This window comes from Podarcis pityusensis (assembly GCF_964106645.2).
Source record: "Podarcis pityusensis genome assembly, chromosome: Z".
Classification (NCBI taxonomy): domain Eukaryota; kingdom Metazoa; phylum Chordata; class Lepidosauria; order Squamata; family Lacertidae; genus Podarcis; species Podarcis pityusensis.
In genome coordinates, this window is record NC_138044.1 from 7,944,466 (window position 1) to 7,967,608 (window position 23,143).

Genomic DNA, 23,143 nt, shown 5'->3' on the forward strand with positions numbered 1-23,143 from the left:
CCTGAGATTATTTGATAACCATTTTGTATTGGTGTGTTTGGTGTACTTATTGTAACAGTGTGTTTTTCAACTGCATACTGCCTTGTGATATTTCATATGAAAGTATATTTTACAAATATATAAATAAATATAAAGGAATTCTGGAGGGTTGGAGGCACCCCAGAACAGATTTTGGCAGAGACACTGGGGGTGGGGAGGAAATGTGTCAGTGAAACTATGTGCATGGGGCATTGGATATACAGTGGTACCTCGGGTTACATACGCTTCAGGTTACATGCGCTTCAGGTTACAGACTCTGCTAACCCAGAAATAGTGCTTCAGGTTAAGAACTTTGCTTCAGGATAAGAACAGAAATCGTGCTCCGGCGGTGCAGCAGCAGCAGGAGGTCCCATTAGCTAAAGTGGTGCTTCAGGTTAAGAACAGTTTCAGGTTAAGTACGGACCTCTGGAACGAATTAAGTACTTAACCCGAGGTACCACTGTATAGCGCATTGTTTTGTGCGCCCATGCACAAGTTGACAGTGTATGGGGAAATTAATAGAGGTAATGGAGTTTAGAGAGAATTTTAGCAAAGGAATTAAGGCAATATATTTGGAACAATTTGCAAATGTTATAGTAAATGATAATCTTACTCAAAAGTGTTTAAAAGGTGCAATACAAGGTTGCCCATTATCACCATTGTTGTTTATATTGGTATTAGATGTATTGACAAGAAGAGTAAGAGAGAATTGTAAGAAAAACACTGGGGCCCAATTTGATCAGTAGAATGTTTGGTATCTGGTGGGCGGGGCTTGTGTGTTCTGCTCCAGAATCAGCCCCTCCCTTCAGGGTGTGTTCAGTTAAGAGTGTCAGTTATGAGGGACCAACTGCCTCTTCTTGTTTCTTGCCTCAGACTTGCCTCATGCTATATTTAGCTCCTCATATCATGTTATTTTGTTGTAATTTTCTTTATTACTAAAGCTTAGTTTACATTTACATGAGCGACTTATTTTTCTCAAAGAGAAAGAAACTGCGGAGGAAAGGTGTGGAATGTCCTATACTGCACAACTGAGGTGATATACCCAGTTTGCCAGGAGGATTGATTTTGTTAATCATCCCCCGCTCTACAACAATTGGGTTATGGGCCCAGTCTGGCAGAGAGAAAAGAAATTATGGCCACGTATATAAAAGCTGTGGAAGCCCTAGAGCCTGCTGTGCCTGTTCTCACTTAAAGGTAAGTATCCTTTATGGAAATCTAGAGTGGATAATGAGCTGGTGAAGAAGGATTTGTGGGAAACAATTGAAAAATCTGCACCAGCAGAAGAGGCAGAGAAAGTGAAGTGGGAAAAGCACGACAGAAACGCTAGGGCAGACAGTTCAACTCATGTGAGTGACTTACACCACATAAGCAATTTTAAGATTGCCATGGAGTTGTGGCAAGGTCTGAAAGAGTTGTATGAGAGACTGTATTTATCAAGAAAGCTGTTTAGTTTTAAATTGAAAGAAAATGGAGATTTAGAAAAGTCAAATGATAGAGTTGATGGATCATTTAAATTCTATAAGCAAGAAATTTGAAGAAGAGGACAAAGTGATTTTAATTCTGTCAAGTCTGCCTGAAAGTTACAATTCTTTGATATATGCACTAGAGACTAAAGATAAACTTGGCATAAAAGTATGTTGTATCAAGACTTAAAGAGGAGGCTGCTAGGAGAGCAGAAAAGGCAGCAGAGGGTGAAACGCAAGTATTTGCTGTACAAAAGACTGATAAATATAATTTTAAAAATGAAAGTGCTTTTCAAGGTGCAGACAAAAAAGAAACAACTGGATGCTTCTCATGTGAGAAAATGGGACATTTTGCACAGAATTGTATAAAACAAAGTGGCACTAATAAAGATAGGTTCCAGGATGGTACTATCAGAACTATCTAGTAATCTCAGGTTATAGGAAAACAGATGCTATTAAGAGTAACTCCTCTAGTTGGTTAATTGATTCAGTATCTTCATTGTACATGACGTGTGATGCTAATTTTTTCAGAGAGTTAAATGAAAATGCATCAGAGACAGTTACAGTTGCAAATGGCCACAAAATTTCTGTGCAAGGAAAAGGAGCAGGTTCGGATAAGTGTGTTGAAGGCAGAAAAACTGTTTGTAATGAAGTGAGAGATGTAGTTTACTTGCCAGAATTAACAGACAGTTTGCTGAGTGTGTCAACTCTGACCAAGCATGGTTTTGATGGAAATTTTAATCACAACATATGTGCAATTACCAAAGATGGAGTTTTGTATGCACAATATTTTGAAAAGAATGGAATCTTTGTGCTAGATATAGGTCAAGAAAGGGTGAATATGGTCAAAAAGAATTCAAGTGCAACCTGTATTCCTCAAAATGCTGGGACATAGAAACTTCAGGATTATTGCAGACCTGCCAAAGAAAGGTTTGGTGAGAGGAATGGAAATTAAACCTTTGTAAAGTTGACCTGAATTAGTGAAGTATGTGAAAGTTGTTTGCTGGAGAACAATACCTTCTTTTCCCTAGCAAAACTAGAGATGCTCAACAGAGCCTTTGCAACTTATTCATACTGATATATATATCTGGTCCAATTCAACCGATGTCTCATGGGAAAAATAAGTATATCTTAACATTTATTGACTATTATTCCAGATACTACACAACTTACCTTTTAAAGGACAAATCAGAAACTGTAGAAAAATTGAAGATGTTTGTTGCAAGCGTTAAAAATCAATTCAGAAGGAAGCCACAAGCAATACTTTCAGACAGCGGTGATGTTAAACATTTGCACACTACCCCATTTACCCCAGAACAAAGTGGAATAGCAGAGAGAAAGAATTGCTCTCTGATGGAGATGGTCAGATGTATGCAGAACAGACTGCCAACAAAAGCTGCAAATAAAGCAGCATTTGAACTTTGGTTTGGAAGAGTACCGAACATCAGTCACATTAGAGTCTTTGGAACAAAAGCTTTTGCATATGTGCCAGCATAAAGACATACCAAACTTAGCACCAGGACTGAGTTAGGAATATTTGTCGGCTTTGAGAAGGGGTGCAAAGGTTACATAATTCTTAATCCAAGGACAGGAGAAGTGAAAGTGAGTAGTGTATTTTAGAGAAGGAGAGCAATCTTGTGCATGTGTTCCTAATCAGAACAATTTTAAAGAGAAACAGACTAATGCTGATTTGGTAACTGAAGAGGTTCCAGTAAAACTGATCACAGAAGTTGAAAGAACAGAGAAAACTAGTCCAAGTAAGATACCGTACTTTACCAGGGGAAACAGAGTCAGGACAAGAAGCTGCGTGTGATGATATGGATGAACAATTAGAACCTTTAATCAGACACTCATCATGAGTTAACAAAGGTGTGCCAGCAGAGCAACTATCATACATCACAAGAGCAGTGCCTAATTGTGAACCTGAAACATGGAAAGAAATCAACAAACTACCTGCAGAAGAAGCTGATAAGTTGATAGAAGCAGACAAGGAAGAAATTGAGCATTGAATAAAACAACACTTGGACACTTACTAAATTGCCAAAGGGTAAAAAGGCTATAGAGTGCAAATGGGTGTTTAAGGAAAAGTTAAATGAGAATGGAAATGTACAAAGTATAAAGCAAGGCTGGTAGCAAAGGATAGACACAAAAATATGTTGAAGATTATGATGAGACATTCACGCCTGTAGTTAAATATAGTACAATTAGAATTTTACTTAGTGTTGCAGCATCCAAGCAACTTGTGTTGAACAACTGGATGTAAAGTCTGCTCTCTTAAATTGGGAAATTGAAGAGGAATTGTATATGATTCAGTCAGAAAGATTTGAAAGAGATGAAGGGCTAGTTTGTAAACTGCGGAAGGGAATGTATGGTTTAAAAAAGGCTGAGAGAGCATGGAATGAAAAGTTAAATAATCTGCTTTTAAAATGAGGTTTTTTAGAAAGTAAAGTAGATCCATGTCTCTATACAAGGCAATGAATTGAAAAAAGAATTATTTTGCTTGTATATTTAGATGATACAATTTTGGTTACAAACAAAAATATACAAGAATTGAACTTCTGGCTTTTTCTACTAAGAGCAACACCCTGACGCGCAGATGCAAGTTGCGTTCGCTTCTGGGTGCGAATGGGGCTCCAGAATGGATCCCGTTCACATCCAGAGGTACCACTGTAGAAATTAAAGGACTAGGAAACGTATCTTATTTTTTGGGCATGCAAGCAGAGAGGGAGGAAGATGGTAGTTTTCTTCTTAATCAAAGGCAGAAAATAATTGACTTAATATAATTTTTTGGTTTGAAAGAAGCACATTCTGTGTCAACTCCAATGTACTAATTTTCTTTCCGGAGAGGTTGAGTGTGAATATTGATGTAATAATGAATTGTACAGAACTGTAATAGGTAAATTATTATTTGTAGCTACTACATGTAGGCTTGATATTGCCTCAGCAATGGGTATACTATGCAGAAAGGTGAGTTCACCTACCCAAAGAGACTGGACTGCATTGAAAAGTAAGATATTTAAAGGGAAAGGTTGATCTTAAATTAAAATTGTCAGCTGCAAAGGATCCCAAATTAGTGGGATTCTCAGATGCAGACTGGGTTGGAGACAGAGAATGAAGCTGTAAGTTAGGCAAGTCATAAACAAAGTTCAGTAGCTCACTCTTCAGCAACACAGGGTATGTTTCTGCTGCAGAAGTGTGCAAAGAAGCACAATGGCTTAACCAAATTTTAGAGGATTTGGGAATGCCAGATTCTAAGCCCATTAAGCTTATGAAAGACAATCAGAGTTGCCTGAAATTGGTGCAATCAGAGAAGATAAATTGATGTACCAAACATATAGACATAAAATGTCATGCAAGAAGAGATTTGAGCAAGAAGGGATTTATAGAAATGCAATATTGTCGAACAATAGAAATGACAGTTATGAGGGACCAACTGCCTCTTGTTTCTTGCCTCAAACTTGCCTCATGTTGTATTTAGCTTCTCTCATGTTATTTTGTTGTAGCTTTATTTTTTATTAAAACTTAGTTTAAGGGAGCCACTTATTTTTCTCAAAGAAAGAGAAACTCTGCTGAAGAAAGGTGTGGAATATCCTCAACGTAGGTGAGTGAAGGGATATTCCCAGTTTGCCAGAAGGATTGATTTTGTTAATCATCCCCACACCTCCACAACAAGAATAAAGAGGTACAATGAATCCAATTGAGGCAACAAAGTTATAAACTGAAGGCATTTGCAGACGATGTTGTATCAATGTTAGAGAACCCAGGGGGAAATGTACCAAATATAGGGTTGCCATATTTCAAAAAGTGAAAATCTAGAAACTATATATATACAAAATCACAAAAAAGTCATTTTTGAACTATGTTTTAGGAAAATCAGCAAAAACTACACAGCCGGCATGGGGTTGCCATATATCTGTATTATTCTGGTCAGTATTCCAGGTATGTCCTGGAAATCCCAGCCGTATGGCAACTCTAAACAAAGGTGTTGGAAATGATAAAACAATATGGGGACCTGGCAGGTTTTTATGTAAATTAGAATAAAACTAAAATGTTAGCTAAGAATATAGACGTGCAAGGAAAATAAGCTTTACAAGAAATAAGCGGAATTAAGGTGGTGAAGACTGTAAAATATTTATTTGGTTAACCACTAACAATCTGCATTTATTTCATGATAATTATGTCAAAGTATAGACTGAAGTAAAAAAAAGATTTTGAAAGATGGGGAAGAATGAAACTCTCTGCAATTAAAACGGATCCTTTTATAAGAGGTCTTTTATAGAGAATGGGGAAATGGGCTTGATCTAGTAGGGTTCTTCTTACATTCTCAAAGCTCAGTCATAGTGCCTATGGTTTGGATGTAGGACACCCTGTCTTCACATCTTGGCATCTCCAGTTAAAAGCATTTGAACTAGAAGGTGACTGGAAAGACCCTTTTCAGCTTGAGCCACAGCATCCAGAGTAGGCCATGCTGAGCAAGATGGAACAATTGGATCATATACAGCAGCTTCCGAATGCATTTTTTTAAAAATAACCAAGTTAAATTTCTTCATGTAAAGGCAAGTCTGAAGAAGGCATTTCTGTCCTATTCATCTTCTAAGACATGGCTTTCAAGGACTCAGATTGAAGGCCCTCAGATGAGGAAGGACATCTACTTTGGGCTCAGTGGTAGAGCCCTGTATTCTTTGTATATGGAAAGTCCTTGGTCAAATTCCCAGCATCACCAGGTAGGGATGGGAGAGACCCCTGCCTGAAATAACGGAGAGCTGCTGCTTGTGAGTTTAGACAATACTGAGCTAGATCTACTAGGCTGAGTCTAAGGCAGCTTCCTACGTTCATTCCAATATGTGTGTAGCTGCTCCATGTGGTGAGCCAGAGAACTACAAGTTGCTTCATCTGCATAACATCTTCCTGAATTTTCATGCCCTCTGCCCCTCCCATTACTTAAGTACCTTGAAAGCAAAGGGGAAAATCTGAGCATATTTCAAAAGCCTGGCTGTGCCATGTGTTGGGTGAAGTCAGACTTCATAAAATGATTTTTAAAGGGGAAACCTTAGCTTCTTGAAATGCCACCTATGTTCACCGTAATTTCAGAATCCTCCTTGCTGGGAGGGGATGGTTCTTGGTATGGCATTTCAAAGCACTGCCTGTTCAGCAAGGGCATTCATTGCAAGCACACCTGAGACTCACCATTTCCTATTTTTAAATGAATATGAAAGGGGATAGCAGTACAGTTCAAGGTGATGGACTGTGCCATTAGCAGAGGGGATCCATTTACACACAGCAAAACACTCCTGTAAAGGATTTACCTGCTAGCAAAAAGTGTTAACTTATCACTTGCTTGAAAAGGCATAAGCAGAACTACAGAGAATCTCCAGGATTCCAAATGACCTTGGGCTGGTTTCTAACTTGATCTGAAACTGAAAACAGACTGTTGATGCCAGCAGTACTAGGTGGCCAATTTCTGAAAACAGTTCCTCATTTATATCTCACTGGTCTAGGGGTTAGCCAATTTTTCATCATAAGGACCCTGTGAAGAAGGCTTCCAATGCATTTCTGTGGACAGCTTAGAAGTGTGGGTATTTACTAAGTTCAAGATGAAAATGGTCACAGCTATTATTTTTGTGATTTTCAAAGGAGGGATTCAGGCTCCTGAATATGGGAAAGGTTCACTGAGGGTTTTGTTTTCGTTTTTTGGTGGTGGGACGGTAGCAAGCTGCTAGTTGCCCAACAGGCAACAGTTCATCCTTGTCCTGGGATTAATGTAGATGTATAAAATGACCTCCCCTGCAGGATCAGACTAATCAAGGAGACCTATAGCTCAGTGGTAGATCACTTGCTATTACACACAAAAGGTCTCATGCTCAATCCCAGGCTCAATCCCCAGTTTCTCTGGATCTCAGGTAACAGGTGATGGGAAAAGTCTCAGACTCAGACTCTGGAGAATCTTTGTCAGTGAAGAGTAGACAGTGCTACTGAAGAACTAGAGTGGTGCAGTGGTTAGAGCATTGGATTAGGATCTGAAAGACCAAGGTTCAAATTCCCACTCAGCCATGAAACACACTGAGTGACCTTGGATCCATGGGCATAGCCGGGGGGGGCAGGGGCAGCTGCCCCCCTAAAATCAATAAAAATAAATAAAAATACATTGTAAACTGAGGATTGCCCCCCCACAGAAGGCCTGCCCCCCCAAGGCCTACCCCCCTAACAAAAATCCTCACTACGCCCATGCTTGGATCTGCCATGGGTTCTCAGCACTGCCTACTATTGAACAGGATTGTTGTGAGAACAAAATAAGGACTGGGGAAAGCCACATACACCTCCTGGAGCTCTTGCAGGGAAAGGTGGGATATGTGTGTGTGCGTTTGTGTGTACTGGTAGTATAGATGGACAGAACTATAGCTGAGCTGTAGCATTACATTAGTCTGATCTTGCAAATTTGGGTTCAGATTGACTGGAGATGCTTCTGTCTCAATGAAGTTGTCCACTTCTGTCCAAGCTGCACAATTTGGGACTCAAGGTAGGAGCTCATAGGATAGGATGCTCCTCCATAGAAAATGAAAATGATACCATGCACGTAGAAAACTTACATCTAGCCTGGGCCTCTCCCTGACATGCTGGTATTTTAAGTACAGAGGAGCACTCCATCATGTGGGCATCCACCTAAACTTGCATGAATGCAGTCTGAAGTGGTATAGCCCAGACACAGGTTGACTTGGAAAATAAACAGGTTTTACTTACTAGGCCACAGTATAAAATGATTGTTGAACATCACCTGAGACACCTTTGCCTATATTTGCCCAGAGTTTCACACTGCTTTGGAAAGGAGACAAGGAAGTTTCCTCCTTATGTGGTGAACAAGAAATGGACAGTTAATTTTCTCTCTCAAAAGGCTGCATAACAAAAACAGCAAAAAGCTATTTGAGGGCATCTGGTGAGAAAAGTGGAGCGCTGCTGCCAATGCACTGCAATGTGTGCACAAAGCTTTACCCGACACCACCTTTTCTGTATCCATGCGCAAGCAAACATGCTTGCATGTATCTAAGCTCCATCCATCATATCACATGCACCATTTATTAAGACCTCATTGTAAAGCTCTGGAAAAGGGATGATGGTGACACCCCCACCCCTCACTTCATTGTGGCGTGTCAAAGTCACATATAGAGTAACTGACATCTGCAGATTTTGCATGCCAGGGTGACTGTAACTTGAACTGACAATATAAATTGCTGTTCGCATGCTCCCAATGACTTTGCTGTGTCCCCAGAGCCTGACGCCTTTTTTCAATTAAAAGCACACATCCCATCCTTTCACAGGGTTGCAGATGTACTGTAAGCGGCTGGCAGAAGGGGTGGGGGGAGGCTGACATTCACAGCTGGAAGTGGGAACTGAGAAAAAGCTCCCGGCATACGCAGGAAGAAATGTGCTTCTGGCTACGGATAAGAAGAAGGGATTCCATTGCCTGTGGGTGGTTTGTGTGCCTTTCAGGGGTGCCGACTAGCCCCCACATCTGGGGAGCATGTCATGTGACACATCATGTGATGTGCCCTGCCCAGTGCACAAGTGCTTGCACACCAGGCTGGGTCAGGCTGAGTGGGCATCCTGCCCCTGCCGCCATGATGCCAGTGCTTACATATGAGGTAGGGAATGGGGACATTGAGTGGGGATGCACCAAGTGGGGGCGGGATGCATGGAGGGTGATCTTCAACCTCACTCGTCCGGGGCATGTTGAGGGCTACCGGCTGTGGGGGATGTCAGCTCCCTCAATTTTGGGGGTGCTGGGCCTCCTGCTTCAAAATATTGAGGGGGCTGATGCCCCTTGTGTCCCCATATCTGGTGCCTCTGGTGCCTCCCCCCCCATGACACCAAATGTGCTATCAAGTCTAGCACTCCATATCAGGGGAATGCTTTGGGTGTAGTGTATGTTAATTTCAGTAAGGCTTTTGACAAAGTCCCCCATGGTATTCTCATGAGGAAGCTGGTTAAATGTGGATCGGATGAGATAACAGGTGGATTTGTAGCTGGTTGGCTGACCTAACCCAAAGAGTGCTCACTAATGGTTCCTCATCATCCTGGAAAAAAGTGACAAGTGAGGTGCCACAGAATTCTGTCCTGGTCAACATCTCCATAAAGGACTTGGATGAAGGAATTGAGGGGATGCTCGTCAAATTTGCAGATGGCACCAAACTGGGAGAGGTAGCTAATGCCACAGAAGACAGAATCAGAATTCAAAATCACCATAACAGATTGGAGAACTGTGCAAAACTAACAAAATAAATGTCAGCAGGGACAAAGGTATGGTACTGAACTTATGCAGGACAAACCTGCTGTACCAATATAAGATGGAGGACACCTGAAAAGGATCTTGAGGTCTTAGTAGAATACAAGTTTATCATGAGTCAACAGTGTGATGCGGCAGCAAAAAAAGAGAATGCTATTCTAGGCTTTATCAACAGAAGTATAGTGTACTAATCAAGGGAAGTACCGGTAATAGTCCCGCTCTATTCTTCCTTGGTCAGAACACACCTGGAACATACCTGGAATACTGTGTCCAGTTCTGAGTGCCACAATTAGAGAAGGATGTTGACAGGCTAGAATGTGTGTAGAGGAGGTCAAGCAAGATGACCAAGGGCCTGGAAACTAAATCTGATGAGGAATGGTTGAAGGTATTGTGTATGTTTAGCCTGGATAAGAGGAAACTGAGACTGATAGCTATCTTCAAATATCTAAAGGGTTGTTACATGGAAGATGGAGCATGCTTGTTTTCTTCTGTTCTGGAGGATAGGACCTGAGCCCATGGCTTCAAGTTAAAAGAAAGGAGATTCTGACTAAACACCAGAAAGAAATTTCTGACAGTAAGAGTTGCTCAACTATGGAACAGTCTCCCTCAGGAGGTTGTGGACTCTCCTTCCTTGGAGGTTTTTAAGCAGAGGTTGGATTTTTAAGCAGAGGTCTGTCATGAGATTTAGATGAGATTCCTGCATGGACTAAAAGACCCTTCGGTTCCTTTCCAGCTCTAGAATTTCTTTGATTCTTTGATTCTATGATATGTGCTTAAATATTCTCTTCCAGTTGAGTTTAGGCAGGTCTCCTCCATGTTGAACTTCCGACTTCTGATTTGTTTTTGAATTGTTATCTTTATTGTTGTTCATTTGGCATGCTCAGGAAACATGGCATAGAAATAGACTAATGATTATTTCCATTTATTTCAGTTTGGGAGATCCATTGAAACTGATTAGGGCCATTTATTTCCAATTGTCATATTCAACTAAGTTTTGCTCAGAGTACACTCATTAATTTCAGAGGGTCTACTATGAGTAAAACTTAGATGAATTATGGAAAAATAGTGAGTATCACTCAATGCTAGTCCTACTCAAAGTAGAACCATTGAAAATGATGGACTAACTTAGTTTCAGTGAGTATACTCTTGAGTGTCTAGTTAAAACATGATGGGTTGGAGCCAATATTAGTCCTATTCAGAGTAGAGGCACTGACATCAATGGACATGAGTAATTTGGGTTAATAATTTCAATGTGTCTTCTCTGAGTATAACTAAATGTCAGCCCAATCGTACCTTAGACCCCAAATGCCTTGCGAGTCGAACATGTTGGCTCCCAAACGCTGCAAAACCAGAAGTGAGTGTTCCAGTTTGGGTTCCATTTCTTTGGAACCCAAACATCCGATGTGGCTTCCAAGGCTTCCGATTGAGTGCAGGAAGCCCCTGCAGACAATCGGAAGCCGTGCCTTGGTTTCCGAACATTTTTGGAAGTCGAATGGACTTCCAGAACTGATTCCGTTCAACAACCAAAGGATGACTGTACAGTGAAACAAGAATTGTGTTACAGTTGTAATTTATACCTCTGAACTGGAAGGAAATAGATAGTTCAGAATAACTTTTTTTTTAAAAAAAAGCACTACAAATAATTAGTGATATCTTCTGTCACTGCTTTAAAACCATTATATCAATAGCATAGCAAAGACAAACCATTACAAGTTTGCAGGCTGTATCCAATGCTAATCCTACCCAGATTAGACCCACTGAAATCGATGAACATGACTAAGGTTGGTCCATTAATTTAAATGGATCTGCTCTGAGTAAAATATAGTTGGAGACAACCCTAGATTCCTAGCCAAGTGAGAGTAAGTTTAGGCAACATGGCTATAACAGACAGAATATTAGCCTGTCAGTGTAGACAGTACTGAGCTAGAAGGATCAATGGTCTCATAGAATCACAGAATTCTAGAGCTGGAAGGGACCCGAGAGTCATCCAAACCCACTGAGCTGAGTGAGCCTTTTGGGGAACAATAAACCCCATGTGGAGAAATTCTTCTGGTTAAGCTACTTTAGATGATTCAGAATCAAGTAATTAATTAAGGGTGGCAATTTAATTTATATTGCCAGATTAAGCCTATTATTTGATTTAATTGGGTGTTTGATAGGTAGATAAAGAAAATCTGTGTTTTGGAAAGGACACATAAGAAGGCAGAGGGTTGTTTTCAATTGTCAATCACGAGAAATCACTCCCCTCTATATTACTTTGATGAAGTAATGAAATGAGATATAATCCGGAGATCTTTTCAACAACTCAACTACAGTGCATTCCTCCTACATTCAGCTTCACAAGAAAATTTGTATTTTCTTTCTGTTTAATGGGTTGTAGTTTTTTCTTGGCTATATTGTGAGTGGTTTCCTGCATATGGTGTAATATGAGTCTGTTTCACATATGTTTTTATGTACTATTGCCATAGCCTCTTTTGGACAGACATTACTTGGCCGTGGTACTCCATGCTCTGGTAACTTCCAAATTGGATTACTGCAATGCACTCTATGTGGGACTGCTCATGAAGAAGACTGGGAAATCTGAACTGGTCCGAAATGCAGGTTGGGGTTGCCTTTAAAACTCTTATAATCTTGGTTCTGAAACAGCTGCATTAGCTGTCACTTCAGATCCAGGCCCAATTCAAGATGTTCAAACTAGTGCTTTAAACTCTGTGTAACTTAGGCCACAAATGTCTAAGAGACTTCAATAACATATGGGGACACAAGTTTGAGAAAGGCTGCTGTAGACCCTTCCAGGGGTGATCCTCTTGGTGATTCCACCAGCTTCAGATGTTCAAGGAGGGAGTGGTGGCCCAGAAGAAAGACTTCTCTGTGTCAACCCCCAAATTGTTTTCAAGACCCACCCTGCTCCTGTAACTGTAATTTTTTAAAACTGTTTTTATTTCTGTTTATCATTCACATGCCAATTAAGGACAATTATTATTGTTGTTGTTAATAGCATGTTGTTATTTCTACTAATTACATTGATGACCTATTAGAAAACTGACTCCAACTGACTGCCTTCACTCAGAGTTGGCTTCAGGTATGGCGTGCTCTGGTCCATGGGGTCACGAAGAGACGGACACGACTAAACAACAACAACATCATCATAAGCAGTGCTTTTTTTCTAGAAAAATAGATGCCAGTACTCACCATGAAGTTGTTACAGTAAGTGTCATGCTTTTTAACACCCCCCCCCCAAAAAACCCGGATGCCAGTACTGCATATACTTGAGTACCCCATAAAAAAAGTACTGATCTTAAGAAATAAAGCAATAGACAAAGTCAATAGGACACATAAACATAAGGGTTGTACCCAACTATATCATATTCAGGGTAGACCTATTTAAATCAATGGACATGACTAAATTGAGCCATTGCTTTCAATGGGTCTACTCTGAATATGACTTACTTGGATACAACCAAGATGTTGTTATTGTTGCTGTTTTTTTATAGTTATGTTTATTTATGTACCACTTTTTTCCCTGCTGGAACTCAAGGCAGGGGCAGAGCTACCTGCCCTGGCACCCGGAGCGGTGCAGGGGTAGGGCTAGCCGGCCCGGGGGGGGGGCTAGCTGGCAGCACAGCAAGTGTCCTTAGCTACCCGCTTCCCATGTGGCGAGCATGGGAGGGCACCGCTTGCCTCCCGCATGGTGAGCTTCCCTAGCCGCCTGCCGCTTGCACGGCGAGTGTCGGGAGGAGTGCCGCTAGCCGCCCGCACGACGAGCGTCGGTGGTGCCGCTAGCCGCCTGTGGCAGTATCATCCCTAGTGGCCCACTGCCTGCATGGCGAGTGTCCAGGAGTGCTGCCCATGCAGCAAGCAGGGGTGGGGGTGGTGCGTCGATGTCACCCGCCCTCACGGCTGACACCTGGTGCGCACCGCACCCCCCACACCTGCCTTCCTCTGCCAGTGACTCAAGGCAGCTTACAGATAAAAATAAGAACAGCTAAAAGTGTAGAAAAAAAATCACTACAAAACAATTGAACAATTGATAGAATTAAACCTATATACATATATGGCACACGGGTGGCACTGTAGGTTAAACCACAAAGTCTAGGACTTGCCTATCAGAAGGTCGGCTGTTCGAATCCCCGCGACGGGGTGAGCTCCCGTTGCTCAGTCCCAGCTTCTGCCAACCTAGCAGTTCAAAAGCATGTCAAAGTGCAAGTAGATAAATAGGTACCACTCAGGCAGGAAGGTAAACGGTGTTTTCGCGCGCTGCTCTGGTTCGCCAGAAGCGGCTTAGTCATGCTGGCCACATGACCCGGAAGCTGTACGCCGGCTCCCTCAGCCAATAAAGTGAGATGAGCGCCGCAACCCCAGAGTCGGCCACGACTGGACCTAATGGTCAGGGGTCCCTTTACCTTTACCTTTACATATATAAATCTATTAAAAACATACAAATAATTACCATAAAAGTAGAACAGCATCCAGCTCTTTCATTAAAAGCAGTCAGTTCCAAAAAGCCTGTTGGAACAAAGAATTTGTCACCTGCCAGTAGAAGGACAACAAGGAGGGAGCCAGTCTGGCTTCTCCAAGGTGGGGGTTCTGGAGTCTGCCAGCAGTCACAGAGAAGGCCTTCTCCCACATCCCCACCCAGTATGCATGTGAGGGTGGCAAGACCAAGAGAAGAGCCTCACCTGAAGATCTCAAAACCCAGGCAGGTTCATATGAGGGAATACTGTCTTTCAGATACTTTAGTACCTTGGTTCTCAAATTTAATCTGTTCCGGAATTCTGTTCCAAAACCAAAGCATTCCAAAACCAAGGCACACTTCCCATAGAAAGTAATGCAAAACAGATTAATCCATTCCAGACTTTTAAAAACAACCCCTAAAACAGCAATTTAACATGAATTTTACTATCTAACAAGATCATTGATCCATAAAATGAAAGCAATAATCAATATACTGTACTATTAAATAAATAATTGTCCAGTAGTACCTAAGCCTTTGTGTGCATGCACACTTCTTCAGATACACTTCTGTATCTGTACACTTCAGGTACCTGAAGAAGTGTGCATGCACATGAAAGCTCATACCCAGAGCAAACTTAGTTGGTCTCTAAGGTGCTGGACAATGTTTAATTTTTTAAATTTATTTCAGCTGTGTCAGACCAACAGGGCTACCTACCTGAAAATAAAATAAATAAGACAGTACTGTAGATGATAAAAATTATTATTATTTTTTTCTTACCAGCACTGATGATAGTCATTGTTTGGATGGGGGGCTTTTATCCATTTCCACAGTCACACAATCAATCAATCAGTAGCTGAACTGGGTTCCACACAGTCACAAAAACAAATTAACTGAAAAAGCCTCAAAAACAAAAACGCAAAATAAATAGCAAATACAAAAGTGCCAAGCTTAATCCGTTCTGGAAGTCCGTTGGCTTTCGAAATGTTCGAAAACCAAGGCACAGCTTCTTATTGGTGCAGGCGCCCCGGAAACAATAGCCGACAACTGCATTGAATGTTCAGCTTCCAAAAAATGTTCAAAAACTGGAACACTTACTTTTGGGTTTTCGGTGTTTGGGAACCACGGCGTTTGAGTGCCAAGGCATTTGAGAACCAAGGTACTACTGTAGCTTATACCTTAGGGTTTTGTAGGTTGTAACCAGCACTTTGAAATGTGTCTGGAAACAGACCAGGCCAGTGGTGCTGTTGTAGCAAGGGAGTCATATGCTCCCTATAACTGGCCCCAGTCAAGAATATGTTTACACATTCCCAGTGACTTTGTGTACACTTAGGAATTGCTCATAAAAGGTAGTCATCCCCACCCAACCCTGCCCGCAATCTCTCTGAGAGTGACAGCACCACATCTCACTGCTCCTAAGAAGTATTGCAGCCACGTTTGTGTGTTTGTTTAAATTTATATACCACCCTTTATCCAAAGAGCCCAGAGGAGTATACAACATTAAGGACACAATTTATGAAGCATAATAATAAAGACATAATACACAATATAATAATAAAGTAATCATAATAACAGTTCGCCTTCCCACATTTACCAGGCCATAGATTATTTAATGGCCAAAGGCCTGGGTAAAGAGGAATAGTTTTGCCTGGCACCTAAAGGCATGTAATGATGGTGCCAGGTAAGCCTCTCTGGGGAGAGCATTCCACAGACAGGGAGCCACCACAGAAAAGACTTCGTCTCATGTTGTCCCCCTCCAAAACTCTCGGGTAGGGGGACGTAGAAGATGGCATTGGGTGATAAGCACAGGGTCTGGGTTGCTTCATATGGGCAGAGGCGGCCCTTAAGGTACTGAGGTTACCTGAGCTATGTAAGGCTTTATATGTCAACACCAGCACTTTGAATTGAACCCAGAAATTAATCGGCTGCCAGTATTGTTGTGACAGGATTGGTGTTATATGCTCAAACCATCTTGTTCCAGTGAGCAATCTGGCCATTGAATTTTGCACCAGCATGTACAATGCATAGCAATAATCCACCCAAGAGGTTACCAGAGCATAGACTACAGAACTTAGGCTATCCCTGTCCAGATAGGGTGAAGCTTGGATACCAGCTGAAGCTGACATAAAGCACTCCATGCCAATGAGACTACCTGGGCTAAAGCAACAGTAAAGGATTTGGGAGCACCCATAAGCCACACTATGTATCTGCTCCTTAAGAGGGAGTGTAACTTCTGCAAGAACTGGCAGTCTCCCATGCATCCAGTCAGTGGCATAGCGTATGCCCATGCTGCCCCGGGGCAGGGGCAGGGTCACACCCCCAAGGGGGGCAGGGGCACCCTGCGCATGCCACAGTTTGGGGTAGGAGAGGGGCGGAGAAACTGCCACCTGACCTGGGGTAGAGCTGTACTAAGCACAAGTGCTGCAACCAAGACACAGTTCCTTCTTGCACAGAGCTGGGCTCCAATGAAGGAGCCTGCTGTGGGGGCACCTGTTTGTGTCCACTTACAAAATTGCACCCAGGGCCACAGTCCCCATGCCCCTCCCCACTACGCCTCTGCATCCAGTTTAGGGAACCACCCACTAACAATGCCTCTACCTTATCTGGACTGAGCTACAGTTTATTGGCTCTCATCCAGTCCATTACCAAGGCAAGACACCAGTCCAACACATCCACTGTCACACCTGTAGATATTAACGGGAAATAGAACTGTGTGTCATCATCGTACTGCTGACAGCATATTCCAAAACTCTTGATGTCTCTACTCAATGGCTTCATACAGATATTAAGCAACACAGGGGATAGAATTGAACACTGAGGGACCCCACATTGAAAGCCCCATGGTGGAAAAAACACACACAACAACAACCCTCCTCAACCATCAGCCACTGAAGATGACCATCCGAGTAGGACCTGAACCACTGCAAAGCAGTGCCGCCCATCCCCAACTTGGATAGCCTCTCCAAGAGAATAAAGTGGTCAATGGTACTGAAAACCACTGAGGAGGCAAGGAGAATTAACAGGGACACATTACCCTGTCTCTTTCCCAACAGAGGTCATCACATAAAGTGACTAGGACCAGTTTATGTGCCAAAGCCAGGCCCAAACCCCAGTTGAAATGGATGTAGGTCAGCAACCACCTCCTCAAGAACCTTGCTCAAAAAAGGGAAGTTGGTGGGAACTTCCGGGAGAGATGCATGGCAGTTCAGAGATCATACTGGTAGCTTCAGCTGACTGAAGATAATTACATGGTGACTGATAATAGCCAGACAGATAGTCTGGATCTATTAATCACCCTGGAGATACCTCAAGATGCTTGGATCAAAGCCATATTTCTGCTGTCTATGCTTTGCGGTTTGGACAGGAATTATAACAAACTGGCAAGCCAAGGAGAATGATATGGTACTTAAACGCCATGCAGTCACCTGAAAACAGGTAATAAGAATTACACCCTCTTTTTTTTTTAAAAAAAAAAAACAACCTTTAAAACATATTTGGGACAAGGAAGAGACCCCTCCTCCATCTGCTGGGAAAAATCTGAGTACCACCTTCTGTTGCTGAAAAAAATTGTTAAAAGTAGCTAGAGCAAGGTGGAAAGCTTGGACAAGAAAGATTAAAATGGATGATAGGAATACTAGTATCATTTTCTTTATCTGGAGCAAATTCAGAGAATGTTGCTATTAAAGTTATGGTATTACCTCTGGAGAAAGACTGGGGGGGGAATGAAAATGGAATGTCGTAGAGGAGGAGATCAGGATACTATTGTAAGCACAACAGGAAATGGAATACAGCAGGTCATGGAACTGAATATATGAAACTGGACATGAATGAGCAGCTATATAATGAGAAAAAAATGGAATACTAGGGAGACTTTAATATGGACATGGATGGAAGAATTTAGTATTATTATATATTGCATAATGGTTTTGGGAATTAATAGAGGTAAAATTAAAAGGGAAAAAAAAGGTTAATAAATAACAATTAGGGAACTTACCTTGGACTTTATGTAGGAAAAGGAAATGAATGATTCTGAGACACTTTAACTTAAAAGAAATAATGTTTTACAGAAAGTGAAGTTGGATGTTCCCATGGACCGAAAGTTTTAACTAATCGTATTTTCTTCTTTTCTGTAAAGATGGAAAATTTGAAGTTCCTCTTTGGTATTTTTTGCTAATGTTTCCTTTCCTTTCCTTTCTTTATTTTATCTTTCTATTTCTTTCCTCTCTTTTTCTATTGTCCCTTTATTATATTCTTCCATTTTTCACCTTTGTTTTGTAGCTGCAATTTTACTGTATTATGGGAAAATCTCAATTAAAAATCATGTATTTGTGTGTGTGTGTGTGTGTGTGTGTTGGCAACTGACCTGTGGTTACCTAAGTTCTCAGAATCTATAGAATGGTTTTGTCACTGCCTCCTTTGAACAGGCAGAGACCAACCCCCTCTTGTAAAGATGCATTGGCCATGTCTCTGGCCCAGACAGCTGTCTCCTCTCTGCTGGATTTTATCAGCCAAGAGGGGCAAGGGTCCAGATTACAGGTAGTCACCCAAATCAATCCAAGTGCCTTGTCCACATCCTTGAGCTGCATCAACTGAAACTCATCCAATAAAACAGGACTAGACAGTGCTCTGGGCACCCCATGAGAACGATCTGCTATAACAGCAGAATCAATGTCTTAATGAATGCAAGTGATTTCATCCTCAAAATGCTTGGCAAACAAATCACAGTGAGCGACCATTGGTTCCACTACTTTTGGGGGGGCCACTCTGCAAAAGGCCCCACACTACCTGGAAAAGCTCTGCTGGGTGGCATAGTGAGGTGGTAGCAAAGTATGCCTTCTTTGCTGTCTTCACTGCCACTGAGTAAGCTTGAAAATACACACTACCATGGTTCGGTTGTATTCATCTGGAGTTTTCCTGACATGCATTCAAGCTTTCTCCTAGCTTGCTTCTTTACCCTAAGCTTGGGAATATACGGGCTCTATGAAATGGGTAAGGGTGCTCAGGGGTAATTGTGTCTGCAGCCTGAACCATTGGATGTTCCACAGATCGTCCAGGGCTTTGACCAGCTATATCGGCTGGATTAAACCCCAGAGCTGTTTGGAAACCTCTCGGATTCATCAACCTCCAAGGGCAGACCATCCTAAAAGGTCCCCTGTCTCTGCATAGTGGAAATGGTGCTGAAACATTTCAAACCCACATAGCAGGAGCCACATATCTAAAGTGCTCCAAGTGGCTCCAGTTTCAGTCCCTGGCAATACATGCTGCATGGCACGCATGGCTCTGGGAACCCACAATTTGGCACTCATGGTAACGCCTGTGCATCAAGCAGGCTTCAGGGATTGTGAGGCTCTAGGTTTGAAAGGGGCTGGTTCTGCTGGAGAATCTGGTTCGGAGCATGCATTCTCCAGGGATCCCAGTTTCTCATGACTGACAGGCTCTACTGACAGCCTGTGAACACAGTGATCAAGTTTTATTGGCTGGGGTCAGTTGTTTTAGGGGGAGCTCTAACATAAGCAAAGTGCAGAGCAAACTTGCTAGTTGTTGCTGGACTTCTTTTCTTCTTTTGCAACCCACAACGCTCCAGAATGTGGGGTCAAGAATTGCCTTCACTCTGATTTGGCTTCATAATGATGTCATGGAATGACAACTGAAGCCAGGTCTTGGTGGAGGCACGTTTTGTATTTATTCTGCAGCTTTGTAGGTTAAAGGAAATTGGCAGCCAGGAGCATTGCTGCTGCCACTGACAGGACCATAATAAACAGCTGGAACATGCATTGGGACATGCATTGGGATATTCACACAACTATTTTCACCCCTCCCACCCACCAGTTCTCAAAAAGGATGTATGATGACTGAAGTATGATAGGTTGTTTGAAGTAACCAACTCTTGTATGCCATTAATGCAAGGGGAAGAACTCCACCACCTCTACCTTTCCTTTCCTTTCCTTATGCTTTTCCTTGTCTGCTTCCCTCCTTGCTTGCTTGCTTCTGCTATTTTCCCTTAAATCCACAATGCCATCTTGTGGCGGCAAGCAATGAAAACATCTAAAGGACCAAGTCATGGCAACAATACTCAGGCACTTTCATTTGACTCTGAATGCAGCCGTGTGTGTGCTTGTGGGGTAGGGGAAGCATTTGGCGACAAATGCTAAGCAAATAGATCTTCAACCATAGAGAAGCAGGGGTAGAGTGATTCATTCTATAAAATCATAAGATAGGCACTTATGGATCAGACCAGCATCCCATCTACTCCAACATCCTATTCTCTCTCTCTCTCTCTCTTGGATATATTTTTAATTTGCTTTTCTGTTTTGTCATATCATCAAAGCATACTGTATTATATACAGGATAATAAGAAAAAATAAGGGACACAGGAGGTGCTGTGGTCTAAACCACTGAGCCTAGGGCTTGCCGATCAGAAGGTTGGCGGTTCGAATTCCCACGACGGGGTGAGCTCCCGTTGTTCGGTCCCTGCTCCTGCCAACCTAGCAGTTCGAAAGCACATCAAAGTGCAAGTAGATAAATAGGTACCGCTCCAGCGGGATGGCAAACATTTCCGTGCACCGCTCTGGTTCTCCAGAAGCGGCTTAGTCATGTTGGCCACATGACCTGGAAAAACTGTCTATGGACAAATGTCAGCTCCCTCAGCCTATAGAGCGAGATGAGCGCCACAACCCCAGAGTCGTCCACGACTGAACCTAATGGTCAGGGGTACCTTTACCTTTAAGAAAATATAACATAAATATAAGACATATATAAATGAATATTAGTAGTAACATAACTTACTCCTCCGATTTGTTTGACTCTTATAAACCTTACTTTTGACTCCCCTTCCACTCTTTCCTTAGTTTCCTAACTGCTATCTTTTCAACTGCATTTTCTTACTCTACTAAGTTCTTTTCATTACCTTATATAACCTCTACTGCTGAGTATTTTTTGGCAGCCTGTCATGCTTATTTTTTTGTTATAATGTTTTTCCATATAATCTATATAAAATGTCCAACCCTCTTTTAATTTTTTGTTGTCTTTGTTTCTGAATCTATTTGTTATGCTGGCAAGTTCTATATATTCTAATAATTTAAGGTGCTGTTCTTCATGTGGCAGTACTTCATCTGTTCTCCACTTTTGAGCTACCAGAATTCTGGTAGCTGTGGTCGCATACATCCATAGAGTAATTTGATTTCGTGGGATTTCTGTTGTTATTATTCCCAGAAGGAAAGCTTCTGGGTTTGGGGAAAACATTCTTCTAAACATTTTCTTAAGTTCATTATACAGCATCTCCCAAAATTATTTTATTATTCTACAAGACCACCATGAATGATAAAATGTGCTGGTTGTTTCTTTGCACTTCCAGCATAGATCACCTTTAGAACTAGACATTTTGGCTAATTTGCTTGGTGTCAACTATCACCTGTGGATACCACCTGATTCTTGCAATGTCCATTTTCATTGGGGACCTGAGCATTGCAGTAATGCAGCGTGGGCATTATTGTGGCATGGATAACGGGCAGATCATCTCCTTAAGTTCATAAGAAGAGCTCTAATGGATCAGGCAAAAGGCCCATCTAGTCCAGCATCCTGTTCTCTCAGTGTCCAATCAGATGCCTCAATGGCAAACTGACAAGCAGGACCTGGCTGCATCAGCAATTTCCTCATTTGTGTTTCACAGCAGCTGGCATTCAGAGGCAAACTGTTTTGGATACTGGGAAGCCTGGGAGGGTATCACCACTCTTCCAGAAGGCAGGACTCCATCCTACAGATTTATATTACCAGGAAGTTTTCTATCTCTCTATTTGTAGCAGCCATTTACTGTAGGTGTTTGCAGAAGGTTTTGATGTTCTCCCTCCCTACTTTACCTGACCTTGAAAGCCACTTTCTGGGGCTATTAATCAGCCAAACAAAAAGCATGGGAAATCCAAGCCATCAACCCACATCACCTAAAGGCTGAGGTTTTGTTTTGTTTTTAAAGACCCAGCCTACGTTCTTTTGTCTCTCGGTGAATTTTTGTGCCCAGTTTCAAGAGCCCTGAGGTATTGCCAGGCTCAAGCATTGGCAAGGTGAGATGGACAAGGATGGAGAACAGAAGGCTGACATGTGTTGGAGGGGGTTGAGACTAGGGAACAGAGGCTGGAGGAGGTAGTTACTTCCCTCTCCCAGGATGTGCCTACTCTGGTTGGGGAATCCACCCCCACCCCACCCCAGCTAGAGATTCATGGGAATACAATCTGGGGAGGGAATCAACCAGTATGATGTAGTGGTTAGAGTGATAGACTAGGACCTGGGAGACCAGGGTTCAAATCCTTAGTTGACCATGGAGCTCACTGGGTGACCTCACAGGTTTGTTGTAAGGATAAAATGAAGAGGAGAACTATGTGTGCCACCTTGAACTCCTTGGAGGAAAGGTGGGACACAAATATAACAAACAAACAATCAAACAAAATTAAACCAATTGCTAGTAGTGGGTGAATGAGAGTCAGAAGGTTGTCACAGACTGGTTGTCTAGGACTCAGTGATGTTCCTATCACTGGGAATTGTCACATACCCCTGTGATGTAGTGAGCACTTGCATGCTTAACAGTCTCAAAATGCTTGGCAGGTGGGCATGTTAACTCATTGGGATGCCACTGCTTCCATACACCTCTGAATTCTTCGCCCTGATCTTGCATTCCATCAACTGGAAGTGCTGCTTCTGGCCTGCCTAGTCTTGCCTTTCTAGTCACTAACCTGAGCATAATGGCTGCTGAGACTTGCTACCTGTTGCTGAGCTTGTAATTCTACTCTATCTCAATAAAGATATATGCCTTAATCTCAAGTAAGAGTCTCTGTTGTGGGACACCATAGCCATTTAGAAATCTGACCACAAGCAGTTTTGATTCTTTTATTCCCCCTTCTCTGTTTAATTGCATTGGCAGTCAGTTAAGGTCCTTTTTGG

At 42.2% G+C, this 23,143-nt stretch overlaps 1 long non-coding RNA gene across 1 annotated transcript in view; it reads left to right on the forward strand.

The window, feature by feature from the left end:
* The first annotated feature begins 4,918 nt into the window (after positions 1–4,918).
* The window catches only part of LOC308468650, a 34,042-nt gene continuing 15,817 nt past the window's right edge, over positions 4,919–23,143 (forward strand). Inside the window, exon 1 of the long non-coding RNA XR_013981771.1 lies at positions 4,919–5,082. This is a non-coding gene — a long non-coding RNA (uncharacterized lncRNA). The remainder of the gene's footprint in view (positions 5,083–23,143) is intronic.